At 33.1% G+C, this 17,557-nt stretch overlaps 1 protein-coding gene and 1 long non-coding RNA gene across 5 annotated transcripts in view; one reads left to right on the top strand and one right to left on the bottom strand.

Annotated features, from left to right (window-relative positions):
- The first annotated feature begins 278 nt into the window (after window positions 1–278).
- LOC126746095 (retinal guanylyl cyclase 2-like) overlaps window positions 279–17,557 on the top strand; it is a 407,445-nt gene continuing 390,166 nt past the window's right edge. For all 4 annotated transcript variants that reach the window (XM_050454204.1, XM_050454203.1, XM_050454205.1 and 1 more), the window contains exon 1: window positions 279–726. The gene's annotated coding sequence lies outside the window, so the exon portion shown is untranslated. The remainder of the gene's footprint in view (window positions 727–17,557) is intronic.
- LOC126746108 (uncharacterized) lies at window positions 5,418–16,192 on the bottom strand. Its single transcript, XR_007663792.1, has 3 exons — window positions 15,943–16,192; window positions 11,956–12,178; window positions 5,418–6,227 (listed from the first exon to the last, which is right to left on the bottom strand). It is a non-coding gene; the product is annotated as an uncharacterized LOC126746108 (long non-coding RNA).

The following is a 17,557-nucleotide window of genomic DNA, read 5'->3' as shown; positions in this document are numbered from 1 at the left end:
GTTTTGTTAAATAGAATATAATTTTTTTTGGTAATAAATAATGCATAGTTAAGAATGTTTATTTATTAATTTTTTTTTATCTTTCTTAAAAAGAAAATCTCTGAAAATCAAGTGGTGCGATAATTTTGTCCAGGAGTGTATTTTTTAAATAAAATTCCTCAAAATTTAGCGGAAATTCCGCTACATTGGCAACACCGTCGAACTTTTCGGGTCTCTCGCTTCGTGCCCGTCTCTCTATCTATCCTTCTTTCTTCACACACATAAAATCACCTAAACCGAGAGCCGCAATACGAATTCGATAATTCGCTTTCAGTCGACTCAAATACGTGCTCGGTTCGCGTGGTGTTTACATTCTATAAAATGTTTAAATAAACCCGTGAAACATACGGTGTACGGGAGACTTGAACGGTTGTTTTTTTTTTGTTAGCGAAAATACGTGGCATGTGGTGTTATTATTATGGTGCCCCTCGTCGCACCGATCGTTTTCCCGAGTTCTTTTTGGTGGTGACGGCGTATGGCTAGTGGGTTTTTTTTACCTGACCCCCGTGGAAACTTTACTTGGAATTAATTTATTACAGTTGCTACATTAAGGTGTGTTAGGTGTTTGTGTATGTGATGAGTGATCATATATAGGGATATACACTGAGGAACTTACTTTAGGAGTTAATTTATTATAATACTTAGGCAGTGTGCCTAACGATTTACTTCGCCAATATTTACGTTAAGGTAAGAGGTGGTTTTAGCCTTTCCATTATTTGTTTATTAAATAGTTTTGTTACGTATCACCCGCATTGTCTATTTATTGCGACAGATTGCGATGATTTCAGTACGTTTACAAAATTTCTATGAACCAAAACATTTATCTCTCACGTGACGTAAAAATCAAAACACTACGGCACGGCAGCGCTGCGCGGCGTCGGCGCAAATTCACTTCATCTGAATGTTCGATTGTATGCGTGCCGCATAGTTTGTTTTTGTGAATGGCTTTATTTATAAACATTTTCTTTTGAATTTTGAAGAACCATTCACCAAAATATCAAGGAAGGTATCATATTTAAATAAAATAAGAATGAAACGGAACTCTGCTGTTTTGAAATTGTTGTTAACTCATTTCAGTTGAATTTATTGTTCAAATGTCTTATTTTAATGTCAAACTTCATTTGAGTGGCAATATAAATACCGTGTGACACAGGAAAAAAGGAACACTTAATAACTATTTTACTCTTTAAGTTAAACAAATTAAATTTGCTATATATTCTTTTGACATATCAATGGATTTTTGGCAAAACATCGTAAGCGACTTTCCTCGAATTTTACAAGAAATGTTTTTCTCTTCTATTTTTTAATAAAATTTGTTGTCTTTTTTTTCTGAACTAAAGTAATTTAGATAACTTTAAAAATAATTTTTTTGTAAAATTTTACAATTTTTCGGATATATTTGTCACTTACAACATTTTATTAATACCTTTTTTAAATTGTCAATTATTTATTTTTGGGTTACGATAGAGTTATGATGGAGCTTACGTTGTTTTTTGGGATTTAAATTTTTAAAACGAGTAATATCAAATTCTTTGTAAATATAAATTATGTATTCAAAAAACGTATTTATATAATAACTGTATGAAAAAAAATATTAAAGATCGTCGTTGCTCTTCGTCGTCTGTTTTAGTTAAAATATGTGGAACTTGGCCCTTGACTTCAAATTTTTTATACTCGTCCGCGAATTATTTTGGTATAATGTGCTTATTGCATAGTTCCAGTAAATGTTTATAAAGAACGGTGCAAATTTCATTAATGCCTCGGTTTCCATCTACTTCACCCCATAAATAGCAATAAGCTTTTCTTGTTCCGCTTTGATAAACCGTTTCATTGTAAATTGAATACTTTCGTGAATAGTATAGAAGCATGTTATCGCCAAAAACTTTTTGAAGGTCGTAATTTGCACACAGAAAACTATCATCCTCTTTTGTGATCTGTTGGTCTGCTAAAAAGTTTTGTTTGCACTCATCTTTTTCTTTGATAAGAAATTGGTACTTCACTTCATCTGCTTCACTGTATTTATAAGAAAATCTCATCCATTTTTCACAAAGAGACCGACGTATACAACAGACGAAAAACAATGAAAAACACAAAGTCACGGTCTCACAACATTTACTTAAAGCTACACGTGTTTCGCTCTATTCAGAGCATCATCAGGCCTAAAACAATAATAATTAGTATTGAAAGAAAAAAAAAACTAAATTTAATAAATCAATAAAGCACATTAATTAATTACTAAAGCCAAGAAGAGTCCTGTTCTTGTCTGTGTTAACGACGTATTTAATTTTAAACCCAACCTTATTTTTAATAATCTTATTTAATCAATTTTATATTTACATAATTTCTTCCAACTGAAATAAGTTTAATATTGTGTTAAAATGCCTTGGCTTAACAACAAATGTTTTGAACTTCTTCTCAGTGTTCCAGTAGCCCATAGGTTATAATCTCTGGCTTGTAAGCTTGTTGTCGCGGGTTCGATTCCCAATAGGTGTGATATTATTTTGCAATTTTTTATTTTTTGGTTCTAAATAACTGTATAGTCATCCTAACCTTAAATGTATGTTTATTTAATGTTTTGCCAACATTAGTGGCTTTTTAAGGTTTTGGTCTTTTTAATGTCCTCTTTTTTTCTTTCAATACTAATTATTATTGTTTTAGGCCTGATGATGCTCTGAATAGAGAGAAACATGTGTAGCTTTAAGTAAATGTTGTGAGACCGTGACTTTGTGTTTTTCATTGTTTTTCGTCTGTTCACTGTATTTGTCGTCTTTGTCTTTTCTAGATTCGCACAGAACACATTTATCCTTTTTGGGAAGGTGAAACTCAATATTAAAGTCATTATTGAAAATTTTCCTGAATACATTTATTTATTTATTTATTAACGGAATCCATTTACAAAAGTATTACATAGCATACCCATACAAACATATATATTCAGATACAAAACTATTTATAAATCAGTGAAAGGTGTAGATGAGTTAATTAATTAAAGCCCTCTATGAAATAGTATTCTTTAACTGCCCCTTAAAAGATGTTATCATAGAGTCAAAAAAGTTTATCTGTCCTGACAGACCATTAGCACTTCGAGTCATTCATGTAATTGGCTCATTAATGCCATAATTGGTATGGTGGAATGGGACTGACAATATTTCTGATTGTCTATTCAATCTGGAAGGCACTCTAAGTTTAAAAAGGGACAATAACTTGGGACAATCAGTAGCATTTAAAACCTTATGCATAAAACATAAGTCGAGTAATGTTCTTCGTGACTCTAATGTGGGTAAGTTCAGGTTATCCCTGACCCACTGATAGTAATACTCCTGTCTCCTATAACCACATCTAAAAGCCGCCACCCTTAAAAATGTATTTTGAGTTTTTTCAATCTGCTCAATGTAGCAGTTATATGACGGGGACCACACAATTGAGCCATACTCCAAGATGGGCCTAACAAGAGAGCAATAAAGTAATCTAAAAGTAAACAAAGACAAATCAGTTGTAGACCGTTGGATAAAACTCAGCATTTTCATTGCCCTATGAGTCACGTGATTGATGTGACTTTTAAAAGACAACCTGGAGTCAATAAATATTCCTAAGTCAGAAACCTCTGTTTTGACACCAATTGCTACATTATTTATTTTATAAAGAAAAGCAATAGGGTTTCTTTGCTTAGAAAAAGTAATCTTATGGCACTTATTGATATTAAGGGACATTCTATTCAAGTGGCACCAATCAAAGAACAAATTGAGATCTTTTTGCAGGAGCACAGCATCAGAAAGGGATGTGATAAGCCTAAATGGCTTCACATCATCAGCAAACATTAGCACACGACAATTTTCAAGTTTCCAAAAATCAATCAAAAAGAGGCAAAACAAAACAGGGCCAGAATGAGAGCCCTGTGGCACCCCAGATGGCACCAAAATTTCAGAGGAACATGTACCTGCAAAATTAACAATCTGGGTTCTACCTCTGATGAATCCCGAGATCCACTGAAGAAGAGGCCCCACAATACCTAAAGCCCTAAGCTTCTGCAAGAGTACCCCATGGTTAACCCAATCAAAAGCTTTGGAAAAATCTGTATATATTGAGTCAACCTGAAGTCCCTTCTCCAAGCAGCAGTAGAGGTATTGCAAATTGCTCAGGATTAAATAAAGATTTAAAACTCCAGGCAATCCTATGACTAACCAGGAAGTCAAGCAGTTTTGGCAACTCAGATTGGTTACACACAGCCCGATAATTGGAAATTTCATTTCTACTACCAGATTTAAAAATGGGTTTTAGAAAACTTCTCTTCCAGAGAGTGGGATAAGAACCAGTACCTAGAGATTTGTTAAAAATGAACAGTATTGGTTTCGTAAGAACACAAACACATTTCTTTAGGAAGAATGCCGGAATCCCATCTGGTCCAGTGCAAAGCTTATTCTTAGAGGAAGTAATAACCTCATAAACATCCTGCGTTGACAGAGTTGTGACAAGTGCTCAGACAAATTGATTTATCAAAATCAAAAGATGGTATGTCATTGACTTGCTCATCCGAATAGACGGATGAAAAGTATTCTGCAAACATATCCGAGATATTCATGCTAATCCTGTTATTGTATGTCATTCTGGAGGGAAGGCTAAAACCAGTTCTTTTATTTTGAATATATGACCAGAAGTACCTTGGATTATCAGGTAGATTAATTTCCACCTTATTAATGTATTGTTGATAGCACAACTCTCTTAAGTACTCACATTGTTGTCTCAACAATACAAATTCATCATAATCCTGCTGTTGACCACTAATTTTAAACTTTTTGTGAATTTGTTTCTTTCTTATGATCAAACTGCGAAGCTCTGAAGAAAACCAAGATGGAAAAGAAGAACTTTTGTACCTCTTTAGAGGAATAAACCTTTCTATTGAGGAGTAGATCACATAATAGAAAATTAAAACTATGACATCAATAGATGTCTCTCCCAAAAACAATTGATTCCAGTCTATCCCAGCAAGACAATCGTTAATTGCTATGTAATCTCCCTTACCAAAATCATAAAAATATTCCTCATATATCATATCATCAGAATTTTCTGCACAATAAAGGTCAAAACTAATTGCTGTATGGTGTAAGCTATTCTCAAAAATTTTGTCTATTGCATGTTCAACACTAATTAAATCTGAGCTACTAATATGAGATCCAAGGCAACCCCATTGGTATTTAGAACCCCATTTACCTGGAAAAAGTTATAGAAGCTAAAGCAGTTGGCCAGAGAAAGCACAGACTCTCTGTCACTCTCCAGGCAACCACCAACCACTAAACCAAGATCATCATACTCTTAGTGATACATTAGTTTTTACTTTACAAGACTGTAATTGCTCTTTTGCAAAAAGCCGATATAAATAATATACATTTCTTAGTTCTCTGGGTAAGTATTTTTTAGTTGTGCTTGATCTGCAATAATGTGATGCAACTGCGGGTAACTTTTTAATAAAGTCATGAACTTCATTTTTGTCTTCAATTGAAGTTTTATGAGGTGGGTTGTGTCTGCCTCTTTGATCGACTTTGGGAAATATTCCAGTTACTGCATTTTCCTTAGTATAGCGTAAAGTCATCTGTGAGATCCAAAGGGTTTTTAGAATAAATTGTTGGCAAACCTTAATTTCCTTTTCATTCCATTTTATTGTGTAAATGAAGGTTTTATTTCTTCTACTAAGGTTAACGTCATTTACTCGTCTTCTTTTTACTTCTCGTTCTTTTAGCCATGATAGAAGCCAAACCCTTTGTTTGGAACGACTGCCTAAACCCCAATAATATTCTCATGTCGCTCTTGCTCCGTTAGTTTGCTGCACATCCATCTGATATCTCACCTTCTGAATCAGAAAAGCTCATATCGGAATCTTTTTCTTCATGAAAAGAATATTTGTCAGAGTCGCGTCTATTGTTTTTAGGAGTTTTATTTTCATCGTTTTTTGATTCTGAACTGGATGAATAGTCTACCAATTTATTTGGCATGATTGGTTTTTCAATATTACGAATAAAAGAAGCTTTATTAGCAGTTTCCCCCAGATCATTTAAATTTACAGGCTTAAGTGGAACGTAGTTTCCTATGTCGTTGTCCGTTGCGATGTCAGGATTATTTTGAGTTGCCGCGTCGACATTTTTTAAAACCATCATGGCTATGTGGTAGCATAGAATAGCTCTTGAATGGGCCATCTAAATAAAAAGAAACAACTTTCATAATAGAAAAAAAATGTAAAACAAACTTTTTAATCTTAACACGAATTTTTGATACAAAGACACTGAAAAATGTTAAAAATCTTCTAATTGGCTAAAAAATGGCCTTAAAATTGACACTATTTACATCTTGTACTCAAATGCAGCAAAAGTAAGTATAGGAATGGATTACCAGAGCAAATTGGGTAAATAAACTGATAATAATTTGCTGATAAGTATTGCGTAAACGGACGGTAAGGCACCTTGCAATACCATGAAAACTAGTGGAATGACAAAATAAACATGTCTTTACAAGATTGTATCACCGTTAGGCGACGAGTAGGGGTAAAAAAATTATCCTAAGCGACAATAACAAAATCGTAACCATCGCGATTTTACGGCGCATATTAGGTAAACAGGGGTTAAATGGTATTGGATAAGTAACTATTTGGATTTCAAATCTGAATCCTATATCTCTTTAGTTACTGATATATGAGCATTTGATGCCAGAGTATTTTAATTTTTTTAAAGATAAAACACTAAAGTTGTTGGTAGTCAATCAAAATAAAATTACAAATTATCAACACCTAAGAAGAATAATCAAAGATATGTATTAAATATTTTTTTCAATATGATTTAGATATGTAATAGTTCCATAAATATTCTTGAAATAAGGGAAGGATGTAATCTTTCAAATATTAGGAAAGAAAGTTTCACTCTCACTGAATATATGCAAATATACACTAAATATATAATACCATATGTAATCCAATGTTTAATTTTTTTATATTTTTTATGATAATAAGTTTTTATTCAAATTCATTTATTGCTCTTTTGATTACATAAGTAATATAAGGTCGTCGATTTAAGGATAGTACTAGAATTAAGATTAAGTTAAAAAGTTTAAAATTAAAATAGTTAGAGCTAAGTAAAATTAACAGTAAAAGTTGCGGCCTAACTTTTATTTTTAATAGTGAGGGAGGCTAGGTTATTTAGTTCTTAGTTATTAGTTTGAATACATTTATTTACTCATTTTTTTTCTGCTGTTTTGAGTTAAATTAATTTTTGATTCTTATCCTAATTTAGTTTTGATTTTTTTACTATTTATTTTCTCAAACTCACTACTTTTTTTATTATAGAGCAATTCTTAATTCATCAGGTCTTATTTTCAGGATTATCGAAAAATTTATAGGCATCTGATAAGAGTCAGAAAGGAACTGTATTACAATGAGCGCTTAGATTCGTCCGGTAACAGACAGAAGGAAAGTTGGTTAATCATTAACAAATGTAGGCAGTCTTCTCTTCGGCGGTTGATTGAATCGGACTTGGGGCCCAATGATTTCAGTGACTATTTTTCTAATATTGCTGAGAAGTTACTGGAAGCAGTTCCCAGTGACGGCGATCCATTGCAGTATCTTAATCGGAATGCTATCAACCAATCATTCTTTTTCCACCCTGTAGATGCCACCGAGGTCCTTGAAACAATTCAGTGCTTGAAGAATCATAGGTCTTCAGGTTCCGATGGTATCTCTTCACATCTGCTGTCACTTCTGCTTGCGAGCGCTTTAGGTGCTTTGGTTTGGGCAATCAATCAGTCATTTCTTCAGGGCGAGTTCCCATCCTGTTTAAAGGAAGCTATGATTATCCCTCTTCATAAGGGTGGTAGCTTGGACTGACCCTCTAACTTCCGTCCCATATCAATTTTGTCTACCCTCTCCAAGGTTCTTGAGCGGCTTGCAAAAAAGAGAATTGTCTCTTTTTTGACCAAATACAATGTGCTGTCCCCTAATAAGTATGGATTTCAGTCATCTAAGGGCACGCAGGATGCCATTTTCAGATTCTTGGAGAGTGTTTATCTATCTATGAACTCCAAGGAGGCTGCAGCAGTGGTGTTCTGTGATCTGTCCAAGGCCTTCGATTGTGTGGATCATGGAATACTGCTGTCAAAGCTTGATTTTTACGGATTTAGGGGAGTGGCTTTGGGGTGGTTGAAATCATACCTGTCTGGCCGCACCCAGAGGGTGGTCTGGATTTTCGACAGGGATAGCACATCTTAAATGTGGTGTACCTCAAGGGTCAGTGTTGGGTCCTATTTTATTTTTATTATACGTTAATGACTTAAGCTCTCTATCACTGCATGGACTAGTGGTTCAGTTTGCCGATGATACTACCATTCTGTGGCATAACAAAGATCAAAAAGTAGTCAGATCTCTCATAGTAGAGGACCTTCACAAAATGAAAGAGTGGTGCATCTGCAATCAGCTTGTATTCAATGTTGATAAGACTTTTGTTCTGGGCTTTAAGTGTAATGTAGAGGGGTTTTTGTTTGATGAGCAGAGCCCTCTACATGGTAGGGATTATTGTCGATTTCTCGGCCTCTTCATTGATGAGAGTTTAAGGTTTGACAACCACGTTTTGGGCCTCGCTGCTAAACTTTCTTCTGGTTATTTTGCAGTCAGGGTTGCCAGGCATGAGTTGGGGGGTTGTTTGCTCGTTTAGTTTATTTCGCCTTAATAGACTCTCATATCCGTTATGGGTTGCCATTTTGGGGTTTGTGCTCCAAGGGACTCCTTAACATAATTTTTACAATTCAGAAAAAAGCATTAAGGTATCTGTGTGGTGTTGGTCTGAACTCTGAGAGTCTCTTGTAAACTTCTTTTTGTAGCTGAAAGAATTTTAACAGTTAACAGTCACTCTTTATATTAAAGACTGCAACAGTCATACATAAGTCCGTAAGTCCACCATCCTGCACCAGTCATAATACTCGTTAAGTGAGCTACTTATCTCTTCCAATCCCCACCTCCTCACTTACGAGAAACTCTCTTATATTTATTAGTCGTAAAATATTTAATCATGTTCCTTTTTCGATTAGGACTGTTACAGACCTTAAAAAGTTTAGGAGAGAACTAAAGAAAGTGATGTTACCAAAAGCTTACTACAGCATTGAAGAGTATTTTAACGACTCATTTTAATATTTAAAATTAATTATATATCTGTTGATCAGATTTATTTTATTATTTTTTTTTTATTATTCTTGTTTTATGTTGGTTCTCGCCTTTTCTTTTCTTCTTTTTTGGTTTTTTCTTTGATTATATAAAATATGCTTCTATGTACAATCAAAATCGATTCTGTATTCTGTTTTTGTCCTCTATCCTGTATAACCAAATAAATACTTGTATTATAAATTCTAGGATTAGGAAGCTTTTAGCACAAGTTTGTAAACTTAGCAAATAAAGTATATTTTGACTTTGACTTTGACTTTTATAGTTTAGTTGCATGGATCTAATACAGTTCATGCATTCATACTTGTACATTTATATATTTAATAAGCCTATTATTATTATTCCCATTGTTAGCTCTATTTTCAATGTTCTTGTTTAGAGATTGTCCTTTAAGTCTATGTAGTTTTATTCATATGTTCTTGCTATCCTTTTTTAGTGCTAGAATTTCCTTGCTAAACATTATATTTTTTTCTTTTTGTGCTTCATACTGTTTAGCATAAACCTTTCAAGTCACTTCTGAGCTCACATATTACCTTCCTTAAATCATTTATACAATCGAGAAAACCATCCTTGCCGTTATCCTTGAAAGAAAGAAAGAAAGAAAATGTGCTATATTACGTAAGACAACAAAATCTTGTGTACAAGCATCCTAAAAACTAAAAAATTCCAAATTCACTTTAAATTTCAAATTTCAAACAAACATAACATCTAAAACACTTTACCATAAAATTTACATACATTACCAAAATTAATCATACCAAAACAGATTGAGAAAAAAAAGCATCTTTTTGATAAATTTCATTAAAAAATAAATAAAGCTGTCAATAAAACAGAATTTAGAAGAAGTAAATTAAATTATTTAATAGGAAACAAAACTAAAACACTCAAATGATGTCAGAGCACAGGTCAAAAGGTATCATTAAAAAAATCGTCAAGGCTATAATATGCCCTGGATAATAAAAGTGATTAAAATTTTTTTTTGAATCTCTTAACTTCTAAAATTTGTCTGAGCTCTAAAAGAGTAGCTGTTTCTAAGATAAAAAGAGAAAAAAGAGTTAGGATTTTTTGAGATATAAAGAGAGGTTTACAAGAATTTCTTAACCCAGTGGAACATAGGTATCTAACTGCCTTTTTTTGAATCACAAAAATTATGTTTAATAATCCCTTGTTGCTTAAACCCCAAAAAGGCAAGCCATAACGAAGGTGGGACTCAATAAGAGAAAAATATTGGATTCATGAATATCAGTCCTGGTAAGGTCCATTGATTTTCTTACTTCTTGCTGTGTTGAGGCTTTTCAATTATTACAATAAAAATGATTATTCAGTGTATGTATGACTTCTAATTCTAGATTTGTAAGCCCTGTACACCCAACATGCAACCAATTCTTGCATTTTGTGCATTGCACTGATGACTGAGTTTTGGTTACATTGCTTTTACATGCACCACATTTATAGATCTTACGATTTCCACCCATTCTTGCAGTTCACAGGTTCAATTTGCAGGGCCGCGCCAAAGTTTACTGAATAAAATACTTTACGTATTTTATTCAGTAAACTTTGGCCGCGCCAACCATTGCAAAAGAACACTTTGAACACGCTGATTTTACCGGACTGAACGAATATACAGAATCCTAAAAACGATGCTCTAAAATTTTCTTTTAAATACGCCACTGACTTTTATATAAAAATATCTATTATAAGCAATTTTCAATTTTTTTTCTGCTTATCAGGGCTATTATTTTCAATTTCACCTTGTATTTCAGGAACAAAACCACCAAGCACCAACATATTTTTTTAAAGTTTTTTTGGATAATAAAGAATAAATAGAGTAATATTAAACCTTCAAAAATAATTAACAGATGCCCATCATCCATTGCAGGTGCTATTTGAAATGGAGATGAATAATATCCAATGTAAAATTTAAAGTTCACGGTTGCACACAGAAATGTGATAATAAATAAAATGATTATTTTTAGTACTTTGCCGCTGCTGCAGTTATAACATAATTTTATGGTTTTATTATGCATGTTTCCTTTGAAATATCAGGGTCAAGTTCACGCAAGGGTTCAAGTTTCCTATGTTTTTATTAACAGATGCATAGTGACATAACAAGGTACTTGTTGTACCCATGTACCCATTATTTTCAAAAAGACATTAAGATAATAAAATGTATTATTACACATATAAAAGTGCATAAAGCATAATATAATAATTTGAGCAGAAAAAATTGTAACAGTGTATTAACAAATACTAAAAATTATTATTTAGTGTAGTATGTTGGACCATTTCTAAAATAAATTAATAAATAAGTAAATGTTTATTTAGCACTTGGCTAGCTTAAAGCTATTACATAATAATAATATCTATACTTAATGTAATTATCATTAATAGTTAGTTGCTTAATTACACCATAAGATTTTTATTAAAACTCTTTAGTGCATCTGCATTTTTCACCCATTCAGGCAAGCAATTATAAGATTGAATTCCACTGTAAAACAACGATTTTTGTAAAGCTGTCGTCATTACACTGGGGATGTTAAATTGATTATTTGACCTCAAATTTTGATCATGAAAGTTCTCTCGGTTAGATATGGCTTTAAATAGGCTGGTTGTAAGTTGTTCACAATTTTAAAGATTAAAATATAATTTGCCTTTTCAGTGCATTGCTTAACATCTTTATAATTCAGATTCATTGATCCACTACCAGAAAACTTGTTCACACGTACATGTTTCCCGTCTACTGCACCGATGCAGTTAGGGAATTGTGCTGTCTTCCTGAATCCATTAGCTATTTCTAAAAATTTTTCTTGGTTTGGCAGGGGAGGATATTCTTCATGGAATGTTGCCCATATAGTGCGACATACCAATTTTACAATATTTCGGATAGTAGATTCTCCCAATCTGTATGTGTAATGCAAGTCTCGAAATGTGTTTCCACTAGCTAGGTACCTAAAAAAATTAATTAATTAATTAACTTATAATTTTGTACAATGCCTATTTATTTTTATTTATTTACAACTCTGACTGGAAAAAGCCTTGTATTAATTTAGTAAATTTAATTTACTTGTAAATGTAACCTATTATTAGTAACAGTAACCTAGTATTTACAATTATATTTAGTGCTTACAAGTTTTTTTGGGCTTTTCGCCACTACCTACTTTACCTATCCAAATTTGCCTAACACACCAAAGGGGGTTGAGGAGGAAAAGTATTATGAATATGCCACAAAGATATAGAACTTATCTATATTTAGTGATTTTTTTTCAGGTGATTTGATTATTTTGAAGTAAAATGGAACAATCTTCGCCATGCCGCTGTTAGATCACTCAAACAAACGAGTGGTCAAGGCTCGAAAAAGAAATACATTTATTACGAAAATCTTCAATTTCTAATGGAAAATGTTGAAACGGACAAAACTGAATCTAGTATTCCTGCAACCGAACATGAAGAAATTGAAGGAATGTCTGATGACACAGATACACAAGTTCCGTTTGAAACACCACAGAGTCACATAAATCATCCTAAAAAAAAGGCAAAGAAAACCCAACCTGATAAATTGGAAACTGACATAATAAAAGCACTGTCAGAAAAACCAGACGAAGATGAATCATTTTTTTCTTCGCTTCTATCCACTGAACATTTTCGGAAGAAGAAAAGTTTGATTTCCGCATTACTGTCATGAAAAAAAATCAGGAAATTAGGAAACAATCAAAATTAACAATTCATGTGGGCTCCAGCTCCAACTCAGTCACGTCACAACTGCATTCACCTCATTCATACATCTCTCAATACTCAAACCCACCGACCCCATCAAGCGAGCTATACCATCAGTCGTACGATGTTCCGGAGTGTTTAAATTCAGTGACAATCAGCCACCTAAGCCAACACCCACTCAAAGACAAGGCCTTAGTGCTTGGCGCGTGACGTCATCGATGTGGGCCACCGATTTTTAAAAACCAAGGGATTTCATATGCTAATATCTCAATATTTGGCTTATTTTAAAAATGCTAGGAATAGAATAAACTTCAGGAAACATTCAAAGGTATGTTTTAGTTCTGGTTGAATGTCAGGTTAAATATTATGGTGTATTATTTAATGCAGACTCCCAACTCCCCTACATCTGCGCCAAAATTCAACATATGAATTTAGGTATTTATAATAATTTTTTTATACCACCAAGTAGTAAAAAATGTTATATTATATAGACATAAATACATATATTGACTTTAAAAGCTTAAAAAGTTTATCATACTCCAGTTCATGTAATTTTTTAATTGCAGAAATAGAAGCACATTTTTTCTTGGAAGTGTCAAAATCAGGAAAATAAAATTTTTGGTCTGGTTTAGAGTTAAGCCAATTATTAAATACACATTTAAGTAAGTGAACTGTGTCAAATGGGTAAAATAATGGTCTCTGATTATCTATGGGATGAGGATAAACAATGCTAAGTTGGTCTGCAGTTGAACAATGACTCATGACTTTCCCGTTAATGGCATTATTATCACTTATAACACAAAAAACTATGTACCCAATCTCCTCTAAATCTTCAATAATTGTCTTAATAAAATTATGAAGTATGTCTGATGTAATTTTGGAGATGGGAGCTATGTGAACTACTTCCTTAAAGCTGGAACACACACTTGTAATCATAAAAGTAAATGCCGAGGAAGCTAGAGACTTATTATTGACTGATGTTCCAGTGATATTACCGCTTTTATAGTCCATGTAAGGGTCAATATGAATTTCATCAAAAAGTAGTGTCACAAATCTCTCATGATCCTTTAGTAAACTAAACATATTTTGGGCATAAGTTGAAACCATTTTTTTCTTCATCTATGTGGGGATCAGTCATGTGTTTGTTACAAATACCCATTATAGTTTGATGATGTGGTAAAATTAGGGATCCATAATTTCTTAAATATTTGTACGCATGAGGACTAATAGTATAGATTATAGAAGTCAAAATTATTAGACTACTTGAATATTGCAGTTGTAAGTGAAGCTAATTGTTCACAAATAAAATCTAAAGCACGCACTATTTTGTTGTCTTCAATGTTTTGAAAACTTTTTAGTATGTTTGACACAAAATCGAACACACATTTCATTTTATTTATGTCATTTGATGGTTTGACATGATCGAGAATAGTATTGCCAAGGGAATTGGTAGCAGTCTCGGTAGCAGTATTTGGATTTAAGTCACAGTCGGGGTTGTCATTATTGGTAACATTTTCCTCCAAAGGCAGGGTAATAATAGTAAGGTCTATTGCTTCAAGTATTGCATATAAATCATCTAAACTATGGGAAATATATGGAGTTTTAAATTTTGATGTTAAAACACAAACTGGCTCGCTATATAAAAAAGTTTCAACATTTAAATTAAAATTAAAAACAATTGCCCAATTAATGCATGGACCAGGTGTGTATTCAATTTTAAAAATTGTTAGCTTTTTGCTGTCTTCAGACTCACTGTGAGCAGTAAAGCAATCTGTCGGTAGTTTAAAAGCAGAAAATTTTTCAATAACTCTTCAAAACTGTCAAAATTATTTTGTTTCTTATGCTCGCCAAAGTCAATTTTGCTTAATTCAAGGGCTTTTGCTAAATTCAACTCGTCAATATTTTTAAACCTTTCATCTTTACTTGGCCGTAGTTTTATAGTTTTTGACAAATTACTAGGGCAATTTAAAAAAATAGATGGTGTACAGTCTTCTTTTAGCAGTGGTTTTAGTAATTCTATTGTAAAAATTTTACCTGTGTTGGAATCTTGAACTTGAGTACTCTTTATTATACTACCTTCAGGCAAATGAGCTTCACATACTTTGATGTTGTTTGTGGGCTTAAAGTCATCTCTGTGTATGGCTTTTACCTATTTTCGCCTTAAGATTTATATCCTTAGGAAAACCGAAGACATGCACTTTAGGTCCGTTTTTATAGTTTCCGTTACAACCCGGAACACAACACTTTTGAAGCATATTTACACTTTGGTATTAACTAGCCGAACTAGGAGAAAAACATTAAATTAAACACGAACTAAAGTATTAAAGTCTGATATAAACAAATAAAACCGCGGCGGGCCGGAGAACCGGTTTTTCCGAGGATTTTTCTAGTCCGAAAATACGATTTTGCGATTTAAAAGTACGCGAAGAGTTTACATAAATATAACATACACGTTTCGCGGAAATAAACAGTTCCGATTTTTGGAAAAAAACACAAAAATGAGCTAATGTTTACTGCGGATCTCGTCAGAAATACCGGCAACCACAAAACATAAATATAAACCTAACCTCTCGTTTCATCAGGTGGCACAACTAGTAGATGCGCCGTTGTCAGATTTATATAGAAAGAACTCCTATTGGCAAGTAACAAGGTATTAGATAAATGATAACATTTGAAAAAATGGAAGTTTAAATTATAAAAAGAGAAATAAGGATGCACTCTTTTTTTTAACTAAATTGTAAAGTAAGAGCAGTTAAAGATATAGATTTAATTATTTTAAGATAGTAATAGAGCATCCTAACGTTCACGGCAATCTGCAAAGCCTGGCAGCGTTGCAGGCAGCCTTCCGTGGACGAACAACGGCAGCGTCAACAGCTGAATTCACCCGAAAATCAACCCAAAGTGCATGGCCCAAACGCGTGACGTCACGAGCTAAATTTTTTGGAGCGCTTTGTCCTTTTGTAGAGGTGTTATTGTCCGATTCCGATTAAGGAACTTACCAGATCGGACTCCGATTTTATCGGTTCGTGTGCAACGGGCCTTAGTCTCAAAATAGTCCTCCAAAACTGTCCACAAACAACCGTCTCTAGAATTTTATCCACAACTAGTAATAAGTTGATAGGATGGAGGTCACTTACTGTACACGGTTTTGAAACCTTGGGTATAAGAGCTATGACACTATTTTTTAATTTAGCTCGAAAATTTCCCGTTTTTATTGAGGCATTCACTACAATAAAAACGGAAGTTTTATTAACAGATTATTGTCACAAGTGCTTTTGTTTTTAAGATTATACACTAGTTTTCTGAGTTGAGACAATGTTAAGGCTTGAAAGTATGAGAAAGTACACTCCACTCTATTAATATTTGATTTCCATTGTTTGATTTCAATGCTTTCGGATATTTCTTGTAAACTGTCAGCATAAAAGTTGTTAATATTCTCCTCCACACTATTAGAATATTTAGATCCTTTTAGATTTTCCTTTGCACTCATCAATATTTTGGTTGAAATATTTTTCCTTTTAATTTCTTAAAACAGAAACCACATTATTTCTTTCTTTTTTATAGTTAACCCAGTCATTTTCCAATCTAGGGATACAACATTTTTTATATGCGTTATCTCTAATATTTTGTGCTTTTTTTACTTTATTTGTTATCCACAGATACCTTTTAGATTTACTTGGTCTTTGTTGGAGTGGAGCATATTTTTCTATGGCATGCTGTATGATGGTCAAAAAGTCATTATAAATCACATTAACATCTGTAGAAGATTAATTCCAATCTTGTCCCTCTAAAGTCTCAATAATTTAATTTATGTTTTCTTGATTTTAATTTCGGGAGCATGAGGTTTCAGTCGTTAATGATCTGGTTTTAGCTAAGGTCAGATAAGCACCAATTATTTCATGGTCACTGATCAAAGGAAATATTTGTGAGGTCTCAGATAAATTATAATCGTTAGTTATTATAATGATCTATTAAGGTTGCGGAGTTATTTGTAATTCTAGTTAAGTCTGCAGCCTGAATAATATGTAGAAGAGGGAAGTGGCTGTGTTGCTCGAAGGACAATATAAATTAATCAAACCAGATGTATTCAGAGCAATTTATTTTTAAAAGCTAAGCAGAGCGCTTTCGGCGTATGAGCCATCATCAGTGCTAACTGAAATGAGTTGGGTGTTATATGCGTAAAAACATTATAGTTAAAGGCGAACGAATGAAATGTACTCACTTGTCAGTTAAGCCTAGAAGTTGACCATAGTGGGAACACATTTGATATTACTAAAATTATAGATAACATTTAGACACACTTAAGACTATACAGAACACTAAACAGGACCAACAGTATTTTAAAAGGGGAGAACGTTGGTCTCCTTTGTGTTTTGTTTACATTTTATTGTGGTTTCTTAGATGGCAGGAAATATTATGTCAAATTACGTTAGCCTACAGTTAACTTTACTTTAAAATTAATATTTATATTTTGCGAACCTATCAGAGTGGTAGTAGATAGAGATCGGTGGTCTAGATGTCATTATCGTAAATGATATGCGGTAGTGCGAGTTGGTTATAAATTGGTAGCACAAATTAAACTACAACAGTGAATTTTTGTTCGGATAAGGAAAT

The sequence above is a fragment of the Anthonomus grandis genome, chromosome 17 (assembly GCF_022605725.1).
Source record: "Anthonomus grandis grandis chromosome 17, icAntGran1.3, whole genome shotgun sequence".
Taxonomy (NCBI): Eukaryota; Metazoa; Arthropoda; class Insecta; order Coleoptera; family Curculionidae; genus Anthonomus; species Anthonomus grandis.
Note: the sequence above shows the minus strand (reverse complement) of the source record. Positions and strands in the feature narration are given on the sequence as shown.